This window comes from Diceros bicornis, chromosome 35 (genome assembly GCF_020826845.1).
Source record: "Diceros bicornis minor isolate mBicDic1 chromosome 35, mDicBic1.mat.cur, whole genome shotgun sequence".
Lineage (NCBI taxonomy): Eukaryota > Metazoa > Chordata > Mammalia > Perissodactyla > Rhinocerotidae > Diceros > Diceros bicornis.
Window position 1 is genome coordinate 28,047,139 of NC_080774.1, and position 22,886 is coordinate 28,070,024.

The following is a 22,886-nucleotide window of genomic DNA, read 5'->3' on the forward strand; positions in this document are numbered from 1 at the left end:
TGCACATTCTTAACCTACAGCAAAGGTACTTTGGGCCTGCCCAGACAATAGGCTTGTGGAGATGCCTGCATCTTGCCCTATGGTATTTTCCTTTTTATGACAAATGACACAAAAGACAGAGACAAGGAAAAATAGTGACCATCTCTGGGAGGATAAGGATCAATAAACCGATGAGTACTCAGACCAAATTCCTAAGAGTTGCAGAATGATCCATCATCCGGCCATTTTCTCTGGAGTTTAAAGAGCATTGTGGTCATATGGTGTCATAAAAGAATATCACCTTTTCCTGTTTCATGTTCTTGTAACTAAAAGTTGCCCAGTTTGGGATAATGAAGCCTAATGGGCTACATGTGGGATTGAATTAGGGTTTCCCATTGTTTCAGAATTTAGAGACAGCTGGTCAAAAGTATATTTATGCTGCAGCTAGAACCAGATCATGAAAATTTCAAGCATCCCTGAAACCAAGACCATCACAATGAAGGCCAAACCAAGGCTTCCTTGTAATGGCCAATGTAATTCCCCTGAGGCTTATGGCAGTTTGGTAGGACCCTAGCCACAAAATGGAGGGCAACTTCAGTTTTGCTCAACTGTAGTTTGGGATCTCCAACCTGATGGTTATTAAGCCAAGCCCTCAGGACACTAAACAAGCTTGGTAAGATTCTGCAGTTCTTTGTAAACATTTACAGCTTCTGGAACCTTTAGATGCTGGAAGGTGGTAAGCTCAACTCTTTAAAGAAATTTCTCTATTACCTGGCTCTATAAATGGAGCCCCACATAATATGGCCACGGTAATTTTAAGTTATCCCAGGTTACCTTGCCAGCTTTTTATGGTTATCCTCATTTTAGGGGGCTTTTTCCTAAGTGGCCACAGCAAACAATGTAATTTCTAAAGAGAGTTTGTTATGATCACTGAGAAACTCAGTCCCCAAACAGCCTATTCAATTCGGACAAACATTAACACACAATACAGTTCTACATATAACACAGACCAGAATGCTAGCTAGTTTTCCAGGGGTAGCTCAGAACCACTGCCAGGAGCTACTCAAAACCAGATTGCCAGGAGCAGCTCACAACCAGTCCCAAGAATTGCCCAGAACCAGAAGCAACTTCACGAGTGAACCTTTTATCCTGCCTCTAATTACCTTGGGGGGTTCAGGCCCAAGGTTCAGGTCTCAGCCCAGCAGGATTCCCCAGAATACAAGCCTAACTTACATTCCAGGAAATCAACCAGAGAGATGAGGTAAGAGACAGTTGCTTTCTTAAAGTTACTCACCCAGAGCCCAGAAACGTCTTGATCCAGAAGCTGTGTCTTCTCCCAAAGAGGAAAAAAAAAAATACCCTTGGGATTTGGAGCACCAGAGTGGGAAATGGGACTCCAAACAGGTGAGCCTCTAGACAAAATTGTCTGGGAAGCCATTTAGGGTCCATGAAAAGACCCCACACACCACTGGGGGTTCCAGAGCCCTGGGCAGGCAGTCACAGGACTTTGTCTCTTCATGGTCGCCAACAGTTACTGCACAAAATTGGAGTTGTCTTGCCTGATGTGCATAAACAGTGAATTAATTATGGAATCAGCCTTTGGGGGAGAAATCAGCTTTATTCTGCAAGATCCATCTGCAGGGAGGTAGGAGACACGTGCCCTCAGATCTATCTCCCTGATTCAGGATTTGGGGCAAAATTTAAGAGGTTAGGGAGAACAGGGTGGCTTGCGGAAATGCTCGTGGTACAGGTTTTGATTGGTAGGCTTCAAGCATTTATGGTAAGGCTTTAAACATTTATGATGAGGTTCTAAACTTTTACGATAGGTCTATAAACATCTATGATGTGGTGGGGAAGGAATTTTAACACCAGATCTTCCTGAATGAGGGACCCCTCACTTCTGATAAGAGTCCAACTTCACGCTCTGGTCATGTCCCCCTGGTCCTTTGGGATCCACAGAAATGAGAATATTTGGTTGCTCCGTCATCTCAGGTCAAGATTTCTTCCTCTGCACATGCTCTGGCTACATGACTTTGCAGATTTTCTGAAAGGTAATTATTAATCACTCTGTTGATAAGAGACGGGGTCAGAGAACTGGTCCTGGAGGGCCCACAGTTACATAAGTTAAAATAAAACTATATACCCAGAGATGAAGCAAATTAGGGGTAATGTAAAAAGTTACAACCCAATTTCTGAGGCATTGAGAGCAAGTGTCCTTATCTCATATATATTTTCAAAACTGAAAATGCAGCTCTAAAGGCAGTTCAGTTTCCTCCCATTTCCTTTCACTAATCCTAAAAGCTCCCAATCTGAGTCAAAGCCTGGTAACCTCTCCAGGAACTCTTATTTAGACCATCCCCAATTCCTAAGACTCAAGAAAATGTAAAATCACAATTACCTTGAATCTCCTAGGAAAAACTTGCATTTTTTCTCTCTGTCCTTTGAAGTGGTAAATTTGTCCATATCTTTAGAATGTACACACCCCAGGAGATAACAGCCCACGGTCACCTGAGACTAAGCCTGGTAGCTCAATCAGTAAAGCCTGAGTTGAAAGAAACAAAGGAAAAAAAAGTTTCATTTTAAGTGCAGGCTGCTAGAGAGGCTCTCTTGCCCCAAATCTAATGCACAGCCTCCTTATCTACAGCAAAGATAAATCTTAAAAGTCTTCTCCACCAATATTAACAGAAACAACAAAACAACTTTAAGCAGGCATCTTAATTTTTTCTATCTGCTAGAGACACAATTATTTGTAAACCACTGAGTTTTGTATTGTACCTAATCCATGGCTAAAATTTTTTAAATAAGAGCTATATGATCTCTGTCTGTGTCAGTCTCTATATATGTATATACATTATACAGTGTGATATTTTTATACCTCCAGATGGTATCAACAAAATTAATTTCTAAAAAGAGTTTTATTTAATGAACTTAAAGTAAGAGCTTATGTAAATTATTTCTAAATATAATAGAAACTAACCAAAATGTTTTTCAAGTTAACATGCTATAAAATAATCTTTGGTCAACAAAAGCTTGCTTAAGTTTGTTGGTTTAATTAAAATAGGCATGTCTTCAGAGTTATCAGCACTGGAGATAATGGAAACATACCACTTTTATTCTACCTGGGTTATTAATCAAATAAGCTCATGGTATCACTGTTATGAAATTTGTCAGGAAGAATAAATCAACTTAACATGTGAAGGCTAACTGCTTTAATGTCTCATGAAATTTGAAATTTTCATGAATAATCAAAGTATGATTGTTAAGACTTAAGGAATTATATAGATGTTAATGAAGTAGGAATTTTAAGTGCAATAATTATGTTTTACAGTATGTGAACTTTAAAATAGCTTCCCCAAATCTTTTGGTGACTTGAAACCTTAGAGTTTTGCTAAATGAAAGTAAATGGTGGAGAATTCATTGAACATCTAGAAAAGATAAAACAGATCTCCAGATAAGATAAAAGAGAAAAATGTTAATTACTGAACAAGAGTTTATTTATTCTTGGCTTCTTATTACAGAAAAACTAAAAGATGTTTGGATCTATAGGTAAACTCATCTTGTGCCACATTAAAAACTATGCTGACAAACTATATGTTTCCAGTAAAAGAAGGTATAAGGAATGGAGATATTTTTGTTAAGAAAGTAAATTTTTCCTAAAGTAAAACTGGTTTTGGGAAAGAAGAAATGACAAATGCTGAATGTGAAAAAGAAAGTTTGTGGAAGGGGAACCCTGAGAAAAGAGTCTTATGCGTGGTCGAGCTGGCGAAGATTGGAATGAATTTCATTAAGTGAATGAGTTTTAATATAGAGAATAAGCTGCTGCAACAGTAGTGTTTGGTTTTCTCTGTTTTTGTTATAGGGACAAGGTTTCTTGGGCTTTTAACCTACTCCTGATAAAGAGATTATGAAAGCTTTCCTTTACCTTTGAGTGCTCTGCCTAAAAGGCAGGGATGTTATGTTTTATCAAAACAATTTCCTGTGCTTTAAGTTAAAAGCTGATCCATTCCTATTACAAAGAGCGAAGGTTTTGCAGCTATGCTACCTTCTATACCAATCTTTGAAATCTTTTTGTCATCTTGGTTAAATAGATCAGTAAACATTAAGTTTCATAGTGATCTGTGATCCTATTTAGGCAAGTATTTTAAGACCTTCTTTGATGTTTTTTGGCAAACTTCCCCAAATCAGATTCTAAATGAAGTCTTTTTTGACCTCTGGCTAACATTGGGATTTTCCAGAGGATCCTTGTGTGGGGGATCAGAATTGGCCACCCCAAAATGTGTCTCTTTGGCATGCAGATTATTTGGGACTGGTTACCTTTAAAAACTGCAGACATAGAAGAAGCTCTGAAAAGTAGAATTTACCCTTTGTAAGAGACATTTACCTTTGCAAGAGAAATTTACCTTGCAAGAGAAATCTCCATCTGTAAAGGTATCTGCCTCTCTGTACCAGGAAGAAAGGGGGAATGACCTTATCTCTAGAAACTCTTATCAAAGTGGAAGGTGAAGGACTTAAATCTGCATAATAACCTCACTCTTGTTTACTGTCCTTTTCCGGTAATCTCCCATAACTGACTCCCCGACCCCCAACATCCTCCTTTGTCTTTAGATGAAGATGGTATTTAAGATGACAGCCTCTGCCATTTTGGTGAGTTTCTCAGTTGGGTCTCTCCCATGTATACATGTTATAAAGCTTTGTTTGATTTTCTCCTGTTATTCTATCTCATGTCATTTTAATTCATAGCCCAGCCAGAAGGACCCAGAGTGGATAGAGGATATGTCTTCCTCCCCTATACTTGAAACATCTCAAAAGATTGGTTTTCTCTCCTTTTAAAAAGTAAGAGATTTAACTAATTAGGCATATCTGATATGTAAAATTACATGGGAATCATTGTCAAATAAGGAATAATATTAGGCCTTCTTTATGTTATGTCTTTAAAAGTGTATGTTATAAGAGTTCCAGAAATTATGTGAAATTCCTGGGAGTCTAAGACGTCCTGGTATAAAATGTTGTCTGTCATAAAATTTGAGGCTCACACTAAATATCAGGACTGTGTCTTGACTGATTTTTATGTAAAGGCAGCAATAACAGAATCTACAGAGATTGGCAAATGTGGATGAGGTCCATTCCGCCTCTGCAAAGAACAGTCCCTCACTGCCAGACTTTTGGCATCCTGATATCCTTATGACATGACAACAGTCTGCTCCCGAAGCAGAGAAATTAAGGTGGGTAAACAATGGCTGTAAATTCAACAAATGGTCAGGGCTATGGGAGACCCAAGACAGCCACTGGACTCTTCCTGGCTCTCTGGCAAATCCTATTTTTCAGTTTTTACATTCCTTCACTCACTATAGGAAAGACTATTTCTGTCTCCAGAGGCCTCAGAACTCCTCCCTCTGGGTCCTCTGAGCACCTACAGCTGGATATCATTCAACTGCCACTTCCTATGGCTCATACATATGTTCTTGTTATTATCTGTGTTTTCTGGATGAGATAAAGCCTTTCTCTGGCCACAAAGCTGATGCCCTTGTAATGGCAAAGAAACTGTTAGAACACGTGCTTCCCTCTTGGGATGTACCTTCCACAGTCACCAGTGACCAAGGCACCCACTTCACTGGGCAAATCATACAAACCTTAATGAAAATTTTGTGAACTTCTTAGGATTCTCAGTGTCCCTATCACCCTCAATCATCTGGCAAAGTCAAGAAAACTAATGGAAAAACTGGATTCAAGCAGAAGAAATATTAAATTACACAGGACCACATGAGCCAAGAAAGATGCTCTAATGTTTTGTTTTTCCCAGATTTAAAGAAATCTCTTCTCTTAAACAATTGACAATTTGGTAAGACATACCTTTGTGAACAAAGATGAAACTTTGACTTTTTCTCTCTACCTGATCCCTCCAAAATTCAGAAAGTCTCAGTAAATATTCTTATTTTCACTTGGTTAAATAATAAGGCCAAGTTTTTAATATAAACAAATTAGTTTTGCTGTGATTATCTTTGGCAAAAAAAATCAAGCATAATTACAGAGAGAAAACTACTGTTTGCACCTTTGTAGATATTAGATTATAGTCCTGTTAATTGTCTTTGAGGTTTGTTATATACTGTGGACTGGACACCACTGGCCTAAGGTATTGCCTTTGGTCTTGCTGACTGCTCACAGTCCCCTCTTTGGAAAACATGAACCAGCTCCACATGAGACAGTCACCAGCACATCTGTGTCTGTTGGTACACAACCTTCTGCTGATCCCGTGTTGTCTTACGTGAGACTGACCAGCTAAGGTGAGTCTCTACAGTCTTATGCTCAAGCCCATCATCAACAGGTTAAAGACACCTTCCGAGATTCCAGTTTCAAGTATCATGTTGGTCACAGTCTAGAGGCTGGTCACTGGATATTCTGGAAGCATCATCAGAGGAAGGCAGCCCTTGAGCCCATACCAAGTGCTCCTGACCACTGACACTGCTACAGAGCTAGAAGGCATTGTATCCTGTGTATCCCCATTTGGTACACTTTTGTGCGTGGTTACTATGGGGAACCATGGGCTCATGAATGTCTAGACAGCTGGCATATGGCAGGACAATGCCTTTTAGGATACCATAGTATTCCATTTCAGCTTCTTGTTAAAGAAGAAACCCAACCGCCATCTCAGAGGTCTAGGCAAGTCTTGAAGACTCCCTTTTTACACCCCATCTACTCTCCTTGATTGCCATTGCCAAGGGCTTTGTCTCTTGGATTGACATTGTCCATGATGAGCTGTTGATAAAAAATGTATCCCTAACCATAGCTCAAGTGGCAAATTCTACCGCTCAAGCCTTAGCTCAACAAGAATCCCTGATTCCCTAGCAAGGGTTATATTAGATAATTGAACGGCAGCCCACTATCTCCTTGCAGAATCAGGTGGCATCTGTGTCATAGCCAACACCTCCTGCTGTATGTGGATCAACTCTTCTGGTGAAGTTGAGTTAGAACTCAGAAAAATCATAGAAACAGCATAGGATGTCTCTGATCCAATGTCTTTTAATTACACCCTCTGGATCCCTGTTGATGTTTTCACCTGGCTTCCTTCAGGTATAGGTGCTAGTGTGAGATGAGTACTTCAAATATCGTTTATGATTATTATTAGAATTTTGCTGTGTCTACTTATATTTAAGCTTCTTATGCTACTACTCATTCAGATCTGCTCCAGGTTATACAAATGATTACTGTTCTGATTTGTGCAATCCTTGTCGCCTTCAAGTTGCTAAAGATTTGCATTTCTCAATGCTGTGTGTCTGTTTACCTGCAGAACAATGATTGCTCAGCGACTTGAGATGACTGTCCAATTTTGAAATTGCAAAGGACTTGATACTTTTCCAGATAGAGACTGTGCCTAAGACTCATTTCCTGACTGCCGTCTTCTTGATCAGATGGGGCCAGAGCCTCTGACTGCGTTACTCCTACTGACGATTGAGCACCTCTATTCCCCGCCGCAAGGGGCACGAACTCCCAGGTCAGAGACTTCCTGGCAATGAGGGAAATATCAATACATTGAACAGTTGTTCTGTGATGCTTTCTGCTGAAAGATCTTGATCAAAAGGGGAAATGTGGACAGAGATAACAAAATGGAGTAACATTATCAAGACTTCTAAAATGGAGCTGGGAGGCCATTAAAGAAATGGGGCTCATGCACGCACACCACGTCTCTACCCAGAGGGAATGTAGCTTTTGAACTGTGCTCCTCTGTTGTCATCTGGACCCTCTCTCAAGAAATACGCTTACTCTCATAGAAAAGAACTTTCTGCCTTAGAGATGGCCTTAGCAACCAATCACTTATAGCCTAAAATTAACCTTTGTTTCCAGCACCAATCACAAACCTCGCAAAACGACCTGTGTAATTTATTTCTTCTTGCCTTTATAAACCCTTGCCTCCCTGTCCTCCTCAGAACACATTTTGGGTTTCTGCCTGAATCTGTGTCTTGTGAGTTGCAATTCTAATTGCCCAAGCAAATATCTGCTATATGAATTGTAGTGAATTTTTCCTTAATGGACATCTCATAGTTCTAGAGCCCATGAGTCCCAGGTCAAGGTGTGGGAGGGTTGATTTCTGGTGAGGCCTCTCTTCCTGGCTTGCAGAGAGCTGCCTTCTTGCTGTGTCCTCACATCGGGGGAGGGGGAGAGGGCAAGCTTTCTGGTGCTTCTTCTTATAAGGATACTAATCCTATTGGATCAGAGCCCCACCCTTATGATGTCATTAAACATTAATTACTTCCTATCTCCAAATACAGTCACATTGGGGCTGGGGCTTCAACATATGATGTTTTGGGGGAAAAAATTCGGTCAATAGCACCCTCCTTCCTCAGGGCTCCAGGCACACCATGCATAAAACTGAATTGTAGGCTGTCATCACATTGTGTTTTTAAGTACTATTTATTTTTCTGATTCTAAAAGTAACACATATTTAGAGTAGGAAATGTGGAAAATGCAGAAAAATATAAACAAAATAAAAATACATAAAACCAAATCCCAGAGATAAACATTATTAATATGCCAGTGGTTTTTTAGTCTTTTTCTTCTGAGTATATACATTCAGACATGTTTTTTTACACGATTTGGATCAAATAACATGCTTTTCTTTTTGGTAACAGCTTTCTTGAGACATAACTCACATACCATACAATTCACCCATTTAAAGTGGTGGAGAACCCAATGGTGTTTAGTGTATTCACAGAGTTGTGCAACCATCACCACAATCAATTTTAGAACATTTTTATCCTCTCCAAAAGAAACCCGTGCCCTTTAGCTGTCAACCTCCAATCCCTCCCATCTCCCCAGCCCTAGGCAACATGTAATCTAACTTTCTGTCTTTGTGGATTTGCCTGTCTTGGACATTTTGTATAAACAGAATCCTACAATGTGGTCTTTCATGACTGACGTCTTTCACTCAGCAGACTGTTTCCAGGTTCACCCGTGTTGTATGGGACACATTCCTCCTGCTACATGATCCATTCCTGCAGCAGCGTGCTACTCCTTTCTTTTCTCTATTAAACAGCCATATTGAGAGACAATTCACATGCCATACAATTCACCTATTTAAAGTAGATAATTCGATTTCTTTTACTACATTCATGGATTTGTGCAACCATTACCATAATCAATTTTAGAACGTTTTCGTCACCCCAAATTTCACTCCTATCGTGTTCCATTGTATGGGTGCACCACAGCATTCATCCACTCATCAGCTGGTGGACATCTGCACCTTGTGGACATTATGAAGAATGTTGCTATGAGCATCTGTGTACAAGTGTTGGTGTGGACGTATGTTTTCACTTCTCCAGGAGTGGAACTGTGGGTCATATGGTCACCTCCATGTTTACCCTTCTGAGGACCTGCCAGGCAAACCACGTGAATTTTTTATCTGGATTTTATCACTTTATTAATCATGTGCATTTTCACAAATTCTTAAATGTTCTTTGAACATTTGACTTTAATGTTTGCAGAGTTCCAAATCTTAGTTAACTAATCCCTTGTTATCCAGCTTTTAGATTATTTCTAATTTTCATATTATAAACAGCATTTCAGTGAACATCTTTGGACATCACTCTTTTTCTGCCTCTCTGGTTATTTCTGTAGAGCAAAATAGACCATTGGGTCAAAGGGCACAGGCAGTTTTAAGGCTCTTGGTGCATAATGATACATTACCTTCAGAAAGAGTTGCATCAGTTTGCATTCTCACACGTTGAGTTTGGGAATGCCAGTTGCACACCACCTTATATTTTCATTGTCTCCTGAGGTCACCAGGGCAGGCACTTTGGGCATCTTTGACCCCGTGCTCACCTCAATGTGTAGCACATTATACGAGTTCATGTTACACAAATGAGTGAGAGCAGAGGAAGGCAGTGCAGGGACCGTGGGAGCCGAGGAGGGTACAGGTGTCGGAGTCATCATGAAGGCTGGCTCTGTAGGACTTACTCCCTGGTTGACATGTGGACTCAGTGCAGACTCAGGTGGTAACAAGGCATGGCGATGCCCAGAACCCTCCATGTGGAAGTTGAAGTGGCCAATGGAAGGTAAGGAAGCCACTCCACAGTCATTTAGGGGCAGACACTGGTGAGGACGGTCTGAAGACGGGCAGCAACTCTGTTTTGTACTCCACTCTGCAGGGAGCAGTCTTCATGCAAAGCCCTGGGATAATGACCTTCACTGAGCTGGTGAGGTCATCAAACTCTCTGCTCACCTGGAATCCTGAGGAGAAACCCAGCACAAGGCAGCACATTGTCACTTTCTGAGAACTTGACTTCTTTTACTTACACACACAGGGTCTTGAAGAAGCTCCTCAGGACAGCTTCTCTCCTCTGGATGATGATGTCATTACTCCCCAAACTATTAAAATAGAGAAGGAGAGGGCCTCAAGGGGCTTCTGGGGGTCTGCTCTATTTCTTGATCTGGGGGCTGGTTACATAGGTCTATGCTGTTTGTGAAAATTCACCAGGACCTGTCCTTAATCCAGGTGCACTTTTCAGCATAAATGTTGTTCCTCAACTAAAAATGGAAACCAGAGAGGTTGGGGGAAGAGAACTAGCACTGAGTCTTTCTCTGCACAGGCCCTTTCCGTGGGGTCTGTCATCTCATCCGGTCTCACAGTGACCCTGGCTGGTAGGTATGAGCCCCGTTCCACACAAACACAAGGCTGAGTCCTGGGAAGGGATTTACATGGACTGTAAGGATTCAGACGTATTCTCCTTACAGCTGAGGATACAATCCGGGCTCAGCAGATTAGACTAATGATAGCAGTGAAGGAACAGGAAATAGAACATTGTATCTAGACTAGTGCTGATCTCTGATTCAGAATCCAAGACCCAACATTGATGGATCAGGATTTGGTCCCAGGCCTGTCTGACTCCAAACCCCACGGGATTTCCATTATACTAAAGCTTCTGATAATAACCACACATCATAGTGAATCAGTATGTATTGGTGCAGGACAATTTCATACGTCACTCCATTGGTTTTAGAATGATAGAGTCCATGCTGACAGGCATTCTCAGAGCAGAGGGAACACGGTCAAGGCAAGCTCACCTTTGGCTGTGGAGCCGTAGAGACAAGACAGGTAGATGGAAACAAGGACCTTCAGCACCAGGTGTCCCAAGCCTGAGGGCTGAACTGTGAAAACACATCTCTGGAGAGGCTTTGACTCAAGTCTGGTTGGAAATAAATCAGGGTGAGAATAAGCAGTGATTTGGGACTAGACTTTCTTTTAATAATTTGTATTTGGGGATTCTCTGCTTAACGTTTAACTGCCTTAAAAAATAACATTTTTTCTACATTAAAAAGGCAAAAAAGAGTGAAAAGGGGTCCTGATCTCCCTCACAGCCGCACAAGGGAGTCTTCCAGCCCCACAATCCACCTGCAGGCAGGACAGGCTGAGGGGAGGGGCCGCCTTGCAAGGGCTGAAACTGCAAATCCAAACATCAGAGAACAGTGAGCATCGTGCCCCTGAGTCAGCTGTTCTCTCTCAGCCAATGAAGAGCAAGGCAGGGGTCTGAGGTGAGACCAGGGAGGCACCCCAGTCAGGAGCAGGATTGGAGCTGGGGGGCGTCATGACCCACACTCAGGCCTGGGCTGGAACGTGGACTTGGCTACGCCATGGATCTGGGCAGGGCACTCTAATTCTCTAATTCCCACTTTCTCCCTTTAAATGGTCCCTCACGGGGCTGTTGAGAGAATCCAAGGTGGGGCTTATGAAAAGCTCCTACAGAGAAATCCAGCAGTTCCAGGGCAGACACTGGACTCTCCTGGACAGACCTGAGAACACCAAAGCAGCCTGCACTTTGCCTGGGATTCCTGGACACCTAAGAAACACACACGTGCACACTGAGAACTGCTCAGCCCCGGGAGGGAGGCCAGGAGAGCAGTGTGAGAGGAAGGAGGGATTCCTCATCTCTGGTGACATGGCCGAGGACGGCCCCACTGTCTCTGCTCAGAAGGAATCTCTATGGACACAATGCCCTGGGTGAGGCTGCAGGGCCGGGGAGAGCGGAGGGGAGTGAGTGCTGGCTGAGTGCCCACCCAGTGCCAGCTGTGCTGGGGACAAAGGCACAGACACACGAGACACACCCATGCCCATAAAGAGATCACCCAGTGGGGGAGGAGAGGAAAAGGAACATCATAAAAATGCAGTGTCATAAGTGCAATAGAGAGTGTGCCCCAGATCTCCTGGAGTAAAGGTCGGATGGGGACAGAGCCCCTGAGCTGAGCTCCACAGGTGAGGTGGGCGGAGCTGGGCACTTCAGCAAGAAGAGCAGCAGGAGCAAAGCAGAGGTGAGAACCCACCCCGTGTGCACGGAGAATCCCAGGCAGCTGGGAGCGAGAGGATGGGTTTCAAAGCGGGAGAGAAGAGGGCGGTTGGCAGAACCCGGATCCTGAGGAAATGCTGTGAATGACACACTGCTAAGCTCGGATTTATCCAGAAGGGAGCTGCTGATGGGCTTAGAGGAGGGAAGGACAGGGGCACGTTTCTGATTTAGAAAGATCACCTGGGAGCAGGTGGGAAGGAAGGCCCGAGAGGAGAAAGCAGCAGGACCACAGGACGGGGGGGAGGGGAAGTGAGAAGGAGGAGCAGGCAGCCTGGGCGCGCTGCAGGAGGTAAAATGGAGGAGGGAAGATGTGGGAAAGAGAGGGAGGGGCGAGCACTGGGCCCCAGCTTCTGAAGGGAAGGAGTCCCCTGACCAAGAGGCAGCCCTTAGAGGGAGACAATGCCTTCAGGTCGGACCCTCAGAATCCGATGTGCCTATGGGCCATCTGGGGGACTGTCTGCCAGGGGGCTGGAAATGGGGATCCAGAGGTTAAGAGAGAATATGTGTTGCAGCCAAGGGCAGGAGAGGAGTGAGCCTCAGGCTGGAGATGGGGGTGCTGTAGGGGGCTCCTCTGCCAGTTGAGGGAACTGAGGGCCAGGCAGGGCTGGATCCCCTGGAGCTGGTGGTTCTGTCCTCTGAGCACATGCTGTTGGCACAGTGGTCCTCGAGGACCTGCTCCACCCTCAATCACACCCTCCCTTCTCTGTCTTTGGCTCTCAGCCCTGCTCAGCAGCTCCCTCCCCACTGGCAACCCTGGAGGAAGGAACCTCTGTTGTGCACTCAAGGCCTCAGGTAGGTCTGAGCCTGGGTCCAGCAAGGCCAGAGGAAGAGCAGGGGAGAAGATGAAGGGGAAGCAAGGGTGCCCTGGCCATCTTCAGCAGAGCAGCACCCAGTGGGCTGAGAAGGAGGAAGTGCAGCTGGGAGGGAAGGAGGGAGGGGGAGGAGTCTGCAGAAGTGCATGGGCCAGGCCAGATGGGTGAGTGAATGACAAAAGGAAGAAGTGGTCACAAGAAGAAGCCAGGAGGGCCCCACACCATTGGCGCTCTGGAACCTGTGTCCCCTGCTGCCACTGGGGTGGGGAGATGTGACAGAGGAGGGATCTGTGTGGACAGGCACAGGCAGGTCTGTGTGGGGCCTCGCCCATCTGGCTAGCACTCCCAACAAGAATCCTCAGTGTCTGGGTGACCCGGAGGCCCAGGCCCAGGCTCAGGGCTCCCAACGCGGAGATGCGGTTGTTGCTGCAACAGAAAGACACGTGCGTGGTGCTGCCTTGCACACAGGTCTCCCCAGGGTCCCAGCTGGAGCTGCTGGTGCATCCACCGGGTCAAGCTTCACATTCCAGCCTCCACACACGCCCTGGGGACCCCTGGGCAGGTCAGTGAGTAAAAGCTGGGTAATGACTCTGCTTCATCAGAGGCTCCCAGTGTTCAGGGAGATCCCCCAGCAAACACGCCTAGAGCGTCCCTCCCCTGGTGGAGACCAGCAGCTGCTCCCTGGCCCTCAGAGCTCAGCAGCTGCTCCCACATGTTCTGCCCCAGCTGGTACCCTCTACCTATCACCATGACAGCATCTGTTCTGGAAAACCCCCCAGCTCCCTCCCCACGTCCTCTCCACCTCCTCCTCCTCCCCCTCCTCCTCCTCCTCCTCCTCCTCCTCCTCCTCCTCTTCCTCCTGCTGGACCTGAGCTCCAGGCCTCAGCACCGCTCTTGGCCACTTTGTCTTAGAACCAGTCCCACTTCTCTCTGACTTCTCAGACCCCAGCTCTGGCCTCGAATTTCAGCCTCTCTCGTGGCCTCTTCTGGCCTTGGCTCCTTCCGTGGGGAGCAAAGGTGGGCAAGATTGCAACGGGCAGGCCCTGCCCCCTCTGGCAGCCCATCATCTGTGGGGCCTCTGCCTCTTTCCTCTCCCTCGGGCTTGTGGCCCCTCTCTGGTGACCTGCTGAGGACTGGGACCCTGCCTGGGCCTGGAGGGGCAGCTCCCACACAGCAGGCCCCCAGCAGCCACATGCTGCACCAGGCTCTCTGAAGATGCTTCACACGTACGTGTACGATTCCCAGCCGCCCGCCTGTGCAGTGGAAATTATGAGCCCCAGTGTTTGAATGATGAACTCAAGTGAGAAGGACGGAGCTGGGCACTCTCGGATTGTGGCTCAGGACCAATCATGGGTAGAGTGTGGTAGGTTTGGGAACTAAAGTGGTGAAGAGCAGCAAGATCACAGAGCCCGTGGTCCTTGGGGTGCTATGGAACCAAAGACTGTGACATGGGGGATACCCCATGCTCCTCACCTCATATTGAGTTCCTCCAACACCTTGTCGATCTTAAGTGCCTCACCCACCGTGGCGGCTCCAGGATCTCCAAAGCCATTGTATGAGGTGTCCAGAACTCTCAGGAAGATGTTTGCCTGGCATGCAAAAGAGCGAAGCCATGGGACCACATGTGACAGCGGAGAAAGTCAGGGGCCACAGCCTCAGAGCTCAGGAGGCCCGAGGTGGAAAAAGCACGGACACAGTGTGGAAGGGCAGAGTCCAGGTGAGAGTCTTGTGGCTTGGATGGTGGTGAGCAGTGGAGCTGGTCCCCTGGAAGCACAGTGGAGAGAGGGTGTGGATGTGAATGACGCTCAGAGCCCGGGGGGCTGCCAGGTGGCAGCAGGTGCCAGAGACACAGCGATCAGGCCCCATGCCCACTTGGGGGCCTCTCAAGGGCAGGGGCCCTGAGGCACAGAGCTGCCCAGGGGCCCAGGGGGCTCCAGTGAAGGGCTGTTGGGGGACTGTGATGGGGAGAAGGGTGGAGCTTGTGGATGTGCTGGGAAGACAGAGCCCGACCTTGTGGCTCTGTCCTTGTGGACAGGACCCTGGGTCAGCCCCTGTCAGAGGGCACGGCAGTGGCTCCTGTTCCTCGAGGAGGACCTACCAAGGGAGGTGGCACCAGGACCACTGCAGGCCCCTGTGACCCTGGCAGGGGCTGGAGCCACCCGTTCCCGAGGCCTACAAGCCACAACCTGCAAGGGAGTAGGTGGGCTGTTGAGAGTGTGCCAGGACCCCAGGGTGCCAGGGTGTCATCTCAGGAAGCATCTGCATATGCCCAACAGCGAGCATGTGTCACCAGACTGCACCATGTCCCCACCAGCCTAGTGTCTATGATGTCTGGGGAAGGTGTGCGACAGTCAGCTTCGGACCCCTCAGTAAGTGACGTGAGAGTAGGCACAGGGAGACAGAACACTGTCCTCATTAAGTGGACTGGGAACATTAAAGTCACTTGAAACATTCTTTAAGCTCTGCTGAAAAGATCAAAGGTTCATTTCTGAAGAGCTACAGAGATGGGGACTGGCACCTGGGAGACCTGCCCCCAAAATACAGGCCAGTGGGGCTAACGGGCGGGGGCCTCATACCTGCAGTCCCCTGGCAAAGGCCAAGGCTCCTGGCCCTCGAAGGTGATTCCAGCTCATGTTAAGCTCAGTGAGTCCTACTGTAACAGCTAGATCTTAGGTTAGCATGAGGGAAGCCACGTTAGGGAAAGGAAGCAATATTGTGACTATGACTCTGACTCACTAGTCTCTGTGAATACATTCTAGCCTACCTGTAGGCTAGATGATTAAGCACCTTTTGCTTTTGCAAAATACATGATCTGCTAGTTCTATGATGCTTGCTTACATATATCTCCCAGCTGTGATAAGTGTAACTTTGTTCTCTGAGTTCCCCAGGAATACGATGACCTCCAGAAATAAAAACTCTGCATTGGTACCCACCACAAATGACAGAAGAAAGAAACAATAAGGTGCCTGGAAGGCCATCACACTGGTTGGTTGATGTCCCTAGACCCCCTCATTACCTGCCCATTTCCCCTATATAACTGTCTCAAGATTCTGTATGACTTTAAGATGGTTCTTTAGGACACTATTCTTCCATCTTCCAATTATGCTAGCTAATCATATATACTTTTCTTTCTCAACCACTGACTCATTTGCAATTGATTGGCACCAGATTGTAGTGAGCAGAACGAGCCCGTTTTTGCTCGGTTACACTGTGTTGTCTGCCAGAGCTGGTCCAAGCATCTCCGCTTCAGAAACACCAAGAGACCTACTCATTCACTGTTTATTTATTCAAAAAATGATACTGATGCCTGCTGTGTGCCAGGGTCTCTGCTGGGCATGAGGGTCATGGAGCTGAACCCAACATGGGCCTGCCTTGCCTTCAAGGATTTCACATTCAGTGGGGGAGACATAAATACGACATAATGTGATGTGAGCTATTCTAGACTACAAACAGGGAGGCGTGGGAGTAGAGTGGGGGCTAACCCTACCTGAGGGGAGGTGATCAGGAAAGTGAGGACAGAGGAGATAACCTTGAAGACTGAGGGACTCCCCATGCACGTGTGCATGCACAATGGAGAGCGTACACAGGAAAGAGTGAATTTGTGGAGGCCGAGGGAGGATGGGGCACTTGTGGAAATGCCACAGGCCTGGCACTGGCAGCAGAGTCGGGGGAAGACAGTGAAATGAGGTAGGAGCCCTGGGCACTTGAGAGATGTTAAGAGCCTTGAATGCTAGGACAAGGGCCTTGGGCACCACCCTATTAGGGGTGAGGAGGCAGGGAGGGCTTTAGGAAGTGACAACACTGGATTCCTTAGCGGTGGGTGTAGGGGATGGACTGGGGTGGGCAGTGGCAGAGATGAGAGGCCAGGGGACTGTTGGGAGGTGTGTGCCATAGTCTATAGGCAAGAAGTGACAAGGTCAGTGCAGCTGTGGTGGAGGGGAGGCAGGGGTGGTAGAGAAAGGAAAGTGGGGCCCTGTGGGGTTAAGAAACCCTGAGAGACACTCAACATGTAAAATGGGCAGCAGCCTCACCCACCCACCCTGCTCTCCATTCTGTCAGCACTCAGCCAGTCTGGCCTGCGTCCAGTTCTCAGAAGTGCTGGGACCAAAGTGCCTCCGGGCTGTCCCACGTGTGGAACTATTGACCCCTTTCTTCACCTGGCTAATAGCTCCTTATCCTTCTAACCTGGGGTCACGGAGTCAGGAAGGCTTGCCCGCCTGGTTGTTCTGGGCTGCCTTAGGCCCCATGTCCACTGTGATTACATCCTTCCAGGCTCTGACCATTAGACATCTCTGCCTGGCCAGTCTCTCCGAGGAGTCCCTCAGGGATCTGAATTTGACCCCTCTGCATGGTCCCAGCACTGAGCACAGGTCTAGTAAGGGTAGTCTGAAGAAATGCACGGAAGAAAACAGATGCACTGACTGAGCAGGATGCTCAGCCAGCCAGCTAGACCAGAACAGGCTGGGCAGACACTTTCAGCACCTTGGAGAGCTCCCTGCAAGGCGGCAAGGCCCCTGTGCTGCCTCCCTGAGAACAGGGCTCCAGACTCCAAGCCCAGCGCTGGGTCTGACCCCCGCAGGTTCTCAGGTAGGGGTACTTTCATCCTCCTCAGACACTTCCAGGGCTGGGAGGAGAGAGCGGTGGTCTCCCACTTTGTAGCGAAGCCTCTTCTTTGCTGAACAGCTAGAAGGTGAGAAGGTTCTACAGGCAGGAATCAGCCTCTTGTAGATCCAATGCTTGGTCTTCATGACCCCTGCAGACAACCTATGTGGCAGGTGCTACACTCGCCGTGGGTCAGGTGGGGAGACTGAGCCCCAAGCTCCTTCTCTCTCCAGGGAGTCAGGCCCACCCATAGATCCCCACCTGGGGAATCAAAATGGCCCTGCTGAATCTTTCCTTTTCCACGATGAAGACCACCCCCTCCTGTATTTGTGCAGCCTCCACAGAGCCTTAGCCCCCAGCCCCCTTTCTCCTGACTGCCTCTCTGGTGCTCGCCCTCTGACCGTGCAGGCCCAGAGGGACACCTATAGTGGCTTTGTTGAAAGTCTGAAATGAGCTTCTCTTTTAATTTCACCTACTTCCCACAATAATTTTCTTAGAAGGTAAACTGGCTCTGTAGCAGTTAGATTTTAGGGCTGATTCTTACAGGCCAAGGCTGTTGCCACCCCATGCACTCTAAGCAGTCTGACACAGAGCAGTGACTCCCAAAATTTCTCAATCAGAAAAATCTCCTGGGGCACCAGCTAAGATGCAGATGCACAGGCCTCCCCCCCACAAGAGTCTGGTTCAGCAGGTCCAAGGCCCAGGAATCTCTATTCCTAACCCACGATCCAAAGTGATTCTTATAATTGATTGGAGTGGTTGAGGACAGCCAGGTAGAACTGCACGTACCTTGCAAAGCAGACTGCCCGTGCAAAGGCCCTGGGGCGTGAGAGAAAGTGGTGAACTCAGGGAATCCCACTGTTGTCCTCCACAGACTTAGAATAAAATCTTTATGCCTTTTGCCATGATTTGTAACCCTGCAGCCCCCTGTCATCTCTCCACCCCACAGCCTGGCCACTCTGCCCTGGCCCAATAGCCCAGTCACACTGGTGTCCATCAGTCTGAGAAACAGACGTGCATGTTCACAGTTCCTCTGCTTGAAATGTGCTCCCTCTGGTCTTGCAGTGGCTGATTCCTCCCCACCCTGCACATTTCAGCTTCAATGTCACATCCTCACAGAGGCCACCCTGGCCACCCATCTAAGCTGGGATCCCCATTCTTCTCTAGAGTCATGCTATTTGTTTCTTTTGTAGCACCAATAATTGTGGAGAATGACCTTGTTGATGTGTGTTCCCTGAGGCCAGGGCCTCTGTTGTGTTCATGCTGGGTCCCTAGTGACTAAATCAGCGCCCAGCACAGGGAGCGGGGAGCAATGAGATGTCCAGGGGATGGAGTAAGAGTTCTGTGTGGGAGGAGTGGGGAAGGGGCAGGCTGAAGTGGGACGTGGGGAGAGGGGACAGAGCATGGATGCTCAGAGTGGTCCTGCCAACCTCCACCCACCCCTGCCCCAGGACGACAGGCCCCATGGTGGCCCAGGCCGGATGGGACCTGCTTGGTCACTCAGCTGGTTAGAGCTCAGGTCCAGGGACTTCAGGCCCATGTGGGCCAGCAGGAGTTCAGCAAGGTACTGGGGCCCCTGCTCCTCCAGGCCATTCCCTGCCAGCTGTACCCTCTCCATGGCCAGGTTCACTGTGAGGGTGGCACACACAGCCTGGGCGCCCACGGCTCCCAGCTGGTTCTCTGACAGTTCCACATCTGGGGGCCAGAAGCACTCCCCAGTCACTGGGATCCAAAGTCAGACACCACCCTCCTCCACCCTCCTCCATCCCCCAAACCTCCAGGCCTGAGGCAGTGGAAGGGGCTTTGCAGGCAGATTGTCCTGGGGTTGCATGGCAACTCTGCAACCCATCGGCTGGATACCCCACCCCCACCCCATGTGTCCATGAGCTTCTTTGTCAAGGGGTTACACCACCTCCTTTGTGGTGCTGTGGAGGATGCTGTGATGGGGCTGCAGCCCCCCCCCCACTGATGACTCGTGCCTGGCAGCAATATAACCCCCACAGAAGCCCTCACAGCTGCATCTCTGTGGACTGGCAACAACAGCCCAAGGGGCCCTGCACAGAGCACTGACACGGGCCAGACTCTGCTGAGCTTTTAATGCTCATCACAGTCTCCCAGGCTAAGCGGTATTGTGGGCCCATTTCAGAGATTGGAAACAGGTTCAGCGAGGTTGAGCTGCTTGCCCAGGGTCACCCTGCTCTTCCCTGGCAGAGGAGGCATTTGGATCCAGCTCCACCAAACTACCCCCAGTCCTCCCTCCTCTCGCACAGCCAGCCCCCGTCTCTCTTGATGCAGGACTCTCCCCCTGCAGTCAGGCATTGGGAGGCCACCATCTGCAGGGGGTGCTGCCCAGCAGAGGAGGAGGTAGAGGGGTGAGGCGGGTCAGGGAGGGAGTGGCATCCAGCCTTGGGTGCACCACAGAGGGTCTAACTCCACTCACACCCACCCCACCCTATAATGAGGCCCCTCATCCAGCAACACCAGCAGGTCCAGGGGGAGAAGGCCTGGCTGCGGGGGGCCCACACCCCTCAGGAAAGAGAAGACTCAAATGTGCCCACCTGTCCCAGGCTTGCCACAGATGCTGCTGCTTTTGCTCAGGGCACTTGCCAGGGCCTCCGCGCCGGCCCCACAGAGCCCATTGTCCCGAATCAAGCCACTTGACATCGGGATTGGAGGTCAATGCAGAAGCCAGAGCCCGGGACCCCTGGGACTGAGGGGCCTGAGAGGCCTGGTCCTTCCCAGAGCTGAAGGCCCCACACATAGCTGGTCACTACCCGGGCTCCTGTTGCCAGGGATCAGCCCGCTCGATGCCCTCCAACTGGCAGGCCCTCCCCTTCCCACATGCCCAGGGGACTCCTGCTTTTTCTTCTAGGCTCCACCAGACCTCCTGGGGCCATCCCTGACCCCCCAGTGCATTAGGGTCCCTTGCAGGCTCCCCAGCCCTTAAACTGATCTCCATCAGAGCCTGGATGCCATCTGTGCCCCAGATGTGGGGGATGGGACACACCTGGCACAGAGCAAGGCTGGCGAACGTGTGGGGTGGGCTCAGGGAGGGCCACTCCCATGGCTGCTGCCTCCCAGGTCCCCACTCCAAGCCTGGCCCAGGGTCCCTCCAGGGGTACCTCTGGCCCCAGGCCATGACACCGCAGGTTCAGCTCTGGGGCACTTCCCTGGTGCAGGAAGCAGGAGGCAGGCACGACGCTGTGGGCCAGGCAAGACCTCAGGTGGAGGGTGTCCTTGACCAGTTCTCCGAGCCCATAGGTGCCTGATAGAGATGGGGGTCCATGTGGCCCCCTCCCCAGGCACAGCCGCCTGCCTCATCCCTGCCCTGTCACTACCCAGCCTGTTTCCCTCTGGAGGCATTTCTTCCTGTGCTAGTAGGGACTCCTGCCCCATATACAGATGGGGACATCGAGGCTCAGAGAAAGCAAATCCTTTCCCCAAAGTCACACAGCGAGTAGTAGCTGTTCCCGGCAGAGCCAGGCTTAGGACCCCGCCTGTCTGACACCAAAGTGCGTGCTGTGTCTTTTCCATGGTATCGCAGACCACGTATGTTCTATGAACATTTTATAGGGAAAAACACTGAAGCAATCCTAAGTGCTATACATCCATCAGCTTAGTTTCTCCTGTGGGTTGGGAAAACACAGCCCTCATCCTGTTTCAGGAAGGGGTGGGACAGCCCTTCTTAGATGGTTTCTCTAGGTTTCTGCATTTTAACATCATTCTGGAAGGGAGTTCTGAGGATGGAACAAATGATGCTGCCAAGAGCATTTTGGTGAGGACCTGGGCTGGAGGGGCCGCCGGCTGTCCTGAAGGGGTCCCACGGAGGGATGCACTCTTTGCTGAACAGAGGTTCCCTGCCGCCTCAGCCCCAGCCTGCACCCACCACCCCTGCCTAGAACCCACAAGGTGAGGAGACAGGCCTGAAGCCCCTGCCTGGGGCACCTGTCTTCAGGTCAGAGTCTGAATATGAATCTGAAGCCCCCTCGGTCTCTGGGACCCCTGCAGGACGCCCAGTGGCCGCGGCCACCTCTTTCTCCTACTCTTCAGACCTCTCGAAGGGACCTCTCATCGTTCCGCCCAGTTCGCAGTGGCGGGCACGGAGGCTGGGACTGAGCTAGGCCCCTCCTAGAGCGCATCCAGGGGTGTTAGCGGACCCACCGGCTGCATGGACCGATCTAATGTGGTGTGCGGTGAATGGGCACCCACAGCAGCCAGTAGAGACGCGTTCCCCGGGGGCAGTCACCGGGCAACCCCGTGCTGTTCGTCTTGCGGAAACCACCATGGGCCCGCGCTGCCCTTGAGCCTGCTGCTGGCCAGGGCGCAGAAGGGCGCGCGCCTGGTGGGCGCTTGTTCCCCCTGCCATCCCGTGTGGGTCCAGCATTGCTCCGCTTCCGGGGACTGGGGAGCGTGCCTGACTCCAGAGCTGGGCTTTAGTCCCTGCGCCTGGGTGGGGCAGCTCTGCCTGGCATCGCACAGGAGGGCCTGGGAACCTCGCAGAGCCAGCCACCCTCCTCTCTGGAGCCAGAGTCACGTCCCCACTCTGTGGGTCCCAGTTCTCTCTCAGGCTCCAGCGTGGCATATGCGGCTTCCTCCTCCAGCAACATTCCTCCCCAGCTGCGCTTGTAGAACTTCAGAATCTGCAGGTGTCAGCTTAGAGGTCCCTTCCTCCTGAAGCTTTCCTTGGTCCCTCCTCTGGGCCGCTGTGATCCCCATGCCACCCTCTCAAAGTACCTATAACAGCTGTCATCCCCTCATCCCCCAAGAAGTGAGGCCAAAGGGCAGGGGAGAGGGGCTGCTCCTCTCTGAGCCCCAGAGCCAGGCAGAGGGAGTCTGGAGAGGAAGGGAGGCCCAGGGCAGCTGGGGGTGGGGACTGAGCCCAGGGCGGGGGTGGGGCTGGGTCCTGCCCCCAGTGGGAGTGTCCCTTTACCAGCTGCTGGCCTGGCCTGGCCTGGGTGCCTGCTTTACCTCCTGTTCAGCGGGGGCTGCAGCTGCTCTGCTGACCCTGCTCCCCGGCAGCCAGCAGGAGCTGAGGGCGTGGGCTCCCCGGGGACTGCGACAGGCTGGGGGGCTTCTGGATTACAAACTGAGAAGTAGGTGATGACCAGGAACTGGGTGGTGGGCGCTCCACAGAGGCTGCTGCAGCTCGGAATTGTGGTCT

The 22,886-nt window shown here is 49.5% G+C and overlaps 1 long non-coding RNA gene across 1 annotated transcript; it reads left to right on the forward strand.

Annotated features, from left to right (window-relative positions):
- The first annotated feature begins 943 nt into the window (after positions 1-943).
- LOC131398421 (uncharacterized) lies at positions 944-7,981 on the forward strand. Its single transcript, XR_009216883.1, has 2 exons — positions 944-1,240; positions 7,265-7,981. It is a non-coding gene; the product is annotated as an uncharacterized LOC131398421 (long non-coding RNA).
- Positions 7,982-22,886: the final 14,905 nt, after the last annotated feature.